Raw genomic sequence first — 6,200 nt, 5'->3', positions numbered from 1 at the left:
GCTATGAAGCAGCTGGAGCATTAGGGATGTGAAAAGAATTAATTTTTTCTTTTTTTCATTTTCTCTTTTTCTCCTTACCTCCTCTCCTCCCCCTCCCCTTATATGAATGCTTGTGCAACAATTTCACTTAGTGAGATGTTGTGGCCTGCTTAAGGAAACAGTATACAAGATCATGCTGTTTCCCAACTTAAGAGGTCAGGGAAGCAAACTTGAATATACCCATCCTTTAAATCACTCATCTGCCTGGTTCTGAAAGTAGGATGCAGTAAAACTAAGACAGCACTGACACGGGGTTCCTTCTCCTACTTGTCCCAATGGCTTGGCATGGCAAGCCTGATTCTTTATCCTAGCCTAAAGCAAAAAAGTGACTTGGCTAGCCAATCAGTGTATGCCTCCTCATGGGGAATGTGTGCCCACCGTATTAGCTTCTACCTTGAAGTTGTGGGCTTCAAGAGGACAGACAAGAGAAGGGAAGTGCTTGGAATTTCTCTACCATCTGCTTCTAACCTATGTCAAGACCTGAGGCAGTGATAGGAAAATCACAGGGCTTCATCTTTGGTCTCCCAAACTCTTTGCTCTCCATTGCTCTTTTTTCCTCTAAATGTCTCTGTACCTGGCCTGGTATAAATTTGCAGTTATCTTAGACAAACCTCACAGACAGTTGTGCTTTGCTCCCTTCCTCCTGACACCACAGCCGCCCAGTCCCTCCAGCATGTTGTGCAATGACCATGAATACTATATAGTTCAAGAAAGAGTAGGAAAAAAATCCCACTTTGGTCTGTCCCTAGTGGAATCACTCCATGCTCTCCATGACTGCCTTACCCCTATGTCTTTTCCTGACTTTGATGTATCCTGCAGAGAGGCAACTGCTGCTTTCATCAAGCAAAGCTCTGTAGTACTCTGTTTTCTGAAAGCATCGGAATGCCAACAGTTGATACTAGGACCTAGCTCTTTCTGTTGGGAAGCTATGAGGAAGCAAAGTTTCTTGTGCCTAGGAGCATGAAAAGAACTAGAATTGCTGGAGAAAGAACTGTGGAAAGCTTGAATGTTACTCCATCTCATGAGTGAGGTTTCCTTAGTCTGCACAGGGGAGTTTGATAGCTTTCACTATAGAAATTTGCTTGAGGGAGGAAAAGATCACGAAATCCTCAACAAAGTAGTCTTCACTATGTGAATGAATGCCAACGGGAGATCTAGGCACTTACATTTTAAGTGCACTCCAACCGGGGAGTTCTGAATGCAAAGAAAACTGATGAAACAGGTTGCCCTGGGAGGCTGTAAAGTCTGCCTCCTTGGAGAGGGTCAAAAGCTATCTGGACACAGTCCTGAGCAACTGGTTCTCTGTGGCCCTGCTTGAGCAGGGGGTTGGACCAGATGACCTCTAGAGGTCTGTTCCAACCCTAACCACTTTGTGAGTCTGTGATAAATTACCTTTATGTCAGTGTGGAGAAGGCCTGGGGATCACTGTTAGAATTACAGTGTTCAGAGACAGAAACAAACTGTTGGATATATTTACATAAAATACATATTTATATACACAAGCTTAGCTTTCCCTCTCCCATTATTCAATATTGAGATAAATGAGTAAAATAATTTAGCAGGATATTTTAGCATGCTTCTAAGTTTAAATATCTGAACGGTTATTTCATAAATGCTCTCAAATCAACTTGGTGATTTTAGATGCCCCAGTGCAGCTTTGGAAGCCTGAGCTGAAGGTTTTTGGTTTTATTTTTGAAGGTTCTAGAATTTTGGAAATGTTGTTTCCTCATGTGCACTTCCTACCTTTAACAGGCAAATAAAACGTCTTTATCCAGTCACCACTACAACAACTAAAAGCATTACAGGAAAAAAACAATATCCTTTTCTGTTCTTTGTGGAAGACTAAGCAAATAGCGGGCTAAGCTCTCAAAAAAACCACTGCGTAGATAATGGGACTGATAGGGCGGTCTGCGAGATGAGCTGCAAACTTTAAGCTAAAAGGTAATTTGGGCAGGGGGAGATTGTGACCACTGACTCAAATCACCCATCAACTCAAAAGAGGACCAGAGCATGCATGCTAATTAGCATGGGACACAGGGAAGGTGTGTCTAAGCAAGGGATAAGTCACAAGCTATCCCAATACTTTCGGGAAAAAACTTGAAGATGGATGCACCCCACATTGGCTGGACTGAAGCTGGAACCTGGACCGGTGATCTCTCTCTCTCTCTTCCCCCTTTTTGTTTTACTCTTTTGTCTTTTGAATCTCTAGTAGGTAACGTAAGGCGTAGATTAATGCAATTGCAGTGAAAACCTATGCTTTCTCAAATTACATAAAATCACATATTAAAGAATTACAAGCCAGTAACATCCGTTTGGTGTCACTTTGCCTTAATCTGCACCAGGGGGATTTCAGGAACCTCACGGCCCAGCTCATCCTACCTAGGGTATCCTGAGAAGTGGGTCACAACAAGGCTTTTTGGTGGTTTGAGGTTTTGTTAGATTTGGTTCTTTTTTCCTCCAGAAAAAATAAGCAGGTAGCCACAAAAATAGTGGTGTGAGCTGCCATCTGAACTTGTGGGGAATAAATGTTGGGCACCAGTTGTGTCAGTTTTTAGTTTTCTGTCTAAAAGAACACATTTGAAAATATTCATTGTTGTGGGGGAAGAAACTTACCTAGTTGGTCCTTGTTGCAGCTTTTCACATTCCTGTGCAGCTAAGACAAAGTAATCAGACTAAACCACAGACTGCAGCGTTACTTTGATAGCTTCGAGTCTTCTTCTCTGAGAGCAGATACAGAGCCAAATGCCAAGCCTAGCCTTGATTGGCACAATATGTTGACTGGCAATGTCATAGAGTCTCATTGCCTTTGTCGGATTTGCTCCGTTAGAGGTGAAGATACCTGAGACTGAAAATAAAAACATGGCTCTGTTGTGGCCTCCAGGCTTCTCAGTTCACTTCAGTTGTAGGATGTCGGGCCAGGTCCCATTCTGTTACTCTGCATGATTGTTGGCATGATAACGTGGCATGGCATGTTGCCACAGCACTCTGTGAGATGCCTGCCCCTTTCTTCCATAAGCCCTATAAATGCCTTATGAAGAGAATTTTCTATATCTATCCCTCTGATTCTTTTATTCTTTGGAAATACTGCTTCCTTCAGCAAAGGTATGAATTTAAACAAAAAAGCTGATAGGACTGTGAATGTATGAGAATATACATATATATATATGTGAATCTATAAGTACATACTGTCATTTTTAGTAGATTAATGTTTTCTGGTCTGGATTTTTCTCTGGTCTGTCATGCTATAGTCAAGAGCAACTCTGCTACAAACTGTAGGTTGGTGCACATGTAAATGTGGCCATGCTGCTTCTTTTCCCTTTTTACTTCTTAGTATGAATTCCTCAGATAAGCTCTGAAATTAAAGAAGATCTTTTGTCAATGGATTATTCTGTCCTTAGTTGAGGCCCAGACAGCCCTGTTAAGAAGTTAGGGAAAATGTTATGAAAACCAGCCAAGGAAAAGCTTCAATAAATTGGCTTGGCTGGTTGAGGTTCTAAAGAGATTGGGAGCTGTTGGGAATTACTTTGGTACTGCTATTGATGAGCATAGGGGGCACAGCATCTGTTCCATCCCTCTCAAGCCCTGCATGCATACTCCCTCTGTACTTTGTGGCAGTTGGGTAATAATAACACTGAAATGTTGTCAAGGTGATCTGCTGTTTCTGCCCTTTAAGGAAGCTGTATATTTAACTTAGCCCTTCCACTGAGCCTGACCGACAGCTCTGTGTCTAAGCAGGACACCTTTTTAATCAATCTGTTTTTCTTAGTGAGAGGCATTCCCTATTAAGTTTACAAGATGACAAGAAAAACTGATTTATTACCAAAGCTAATGTCATAATTTCTGTGGAGTAAAAGCACTATAGCAAATGCTATGATGAGCATTACTAATTATAACTGCTGCAAAATTATAAATAGCAATAGAATATAATTAAGTATGTGAATCATGAAGAGCTAGCTTAATTGTGTCTTGTCTTGCTATCAGCTATATCAAAATTAGTCTTAGATTTGCAGTGGTTGGTAGACATTTTGATCTGCTACTTGAATTTTCCATAAGACCTTACAGTCTTAAAAGGAACAGACTCATTTCTTTACATTAGCATTGCCTCTCCAAATATTCTTTATGGAACCTGCGAAGCTTCAAATATACAATGGGGAATGTATTGAAATGGCAGTGGGATGGGTGTTACAATACCCCCCCACTATATAACATCTGTGAGGCACTAGAGTGCAGTGCTAACAATTAAAAGCCAATTGATTCAAAATAAGACAGTTCTTTGACTTACACTTAAAATTTCTTATCCATGAAAAATGTCAAGATTTCATTACTTTACATAAATATTTCAATACTGATTCAGGATAGATACTGTCATTCCCTTCTCTCCTGACTCTGCCTCACAAATGTGGGGCTCCTTTTCATACATTGCTGTATATGTCTGTCTTATACAGGTTCTCTGCAATCTTTCATGCTTCAAACCCTTTGCCTTATTTTGTTTCATTCACATGTGAGGCTGCGAATGTGGCTTGAGAACACCCTTCCAAATGTGTCCCTTGATCTCAGTAGGATTTCACAAAGACATGCAGATGCAACTGTGATACCAAGATTGTAATTTGCCAGGCCATTTTTAGAGGTTACTTTAAAATTCGCCCGTGGGCTTTGGGATTTATTTAGTGTCGCTGTATATCCTGTATTGTTCATAAGCTCCTCAGAGCTAGCAAGGAAATAGATTGCATGGTCATTTACACTTGAAGCACAAAAGGAAATTTAAGACCCTTTCTGTGTACAGCAGGAGCTAGTTACTGATAAGGAAAGTCCAACAAAGAGTTTGGGTTGAAGGCTGTATGTTACAATCTGCATTTTGTATGACTTCTTTTTTTTTTCTTCTTCTTTTTTCCTTTTAAATCTCTATTATCTTTAAGTATACTTTTCCAAGGCTTATAATCCTTGAATATCTGTTCTGAAAATGGGATATGTCTTTACTATAATTATTCTTCATTATAAAAAGAATAAGATATGTGAAGGATAGGCTGGGCCTGTAGTTACATACCCTGAGGTTACTGTGCATTTTTTTTACAGTTACAATGCATTTCTCTAAACGCATTTGTCTCAAAGTTAATGTCAAGGCATTCACATCAAGATTCCAATTAACTCCAGTCACAATCCAAATCTTGGCCAAGACGATTTGGAACTATGAAGCAAAAACTGGTCTGACGTCTTTGGGCTGCTCTCAGGGAGGTTACGCCATCTTTTTAGATGGGGCCCTTCAATGGATTGATTTCTCACATCTAACCCTGAGAAAACCAGTGTGAAGATTCCTGGTGACTTAAATAGGAGGCATGAAAGGTCTCTCCTATGAATCAGCCTTACAGCTCTCAGTTTATGAACTTCCAACCATGTATTGCCCTTGCAGTAAACAGAATCTTAAAAGAATCTGATGTTGTTAAACAGGTTACATAATTTCTCATGCAAGTTTTCAGGTTCTCCTATAAGCCTGAAAGCACTACATATATCTTTATATCGTTTATTTGAAAACCAGATTCTTTTAAGATCCAATTTCTTCTGTAGCTAAGTTTCTCCAAAGCAAGCCATGACACAGAAGAGTGATGTGTATGTGAAGTACTATAAAAGCAGGTATTTCAGAGTAAATGAATGCTGGAGAGTCAGAGGAAAAAATATCAACAACCCAAGCCAATGTGCATATATAGTGGGTAGCACTGACAAATTATATAGTCTAGCACAAAAAAACTAGTGTTTTCTGAGAAAAGTCCGGCATGAGCTAGGTTCTACAGCTACAAAAAGGATCAAAAGTTCCTAAAGGCTCAGTCAAGACTAGTCAACAGGGTTATAGGACTGGAGATATACCACAGTATCCTTTTATTAAATGGGCAGAAGTGGGTGAATATAAAGTGCCATCCCCATTTCATATTAATTCCATGGACATTTAATGAAGGTCCACATATCAGTGTCTGCAGTCATTGACACTCACATGCATTACTGGCATTTCCTTTGATAGCAACTTAGAATCATAGAATCACTTTGGTTGGAAAAGACCTTTGAGATCATTGAGTCCAACCTTTAACCTAACCCTGACATCCCACCACTAAACCATGTCCCTAAGCACCTCATCTATCCTTCTTTTAAATACCTCCAGGGAGGAGGACTCC

This window comes from Egretta garzetta, unplaced genomic scaffold (genome assembly GCF_000687185.1).
Source record: "Egretta garzetta isolate BGI_Z169 unplaced genomic scaffold, ASM68718v1 scaffold89, whole genome shotgun sequence".
Lineage (NCBI taxonomy): Eukaryota > Metazoa > Chordata > Aves > Pelecaniformes > Ardeidae > Egretta > Egretta garzetta.
The sequence above is the reverse complement of the archived record's forward strand: the minus strand, read 5'-3'. Positions refer to the sequence as shown.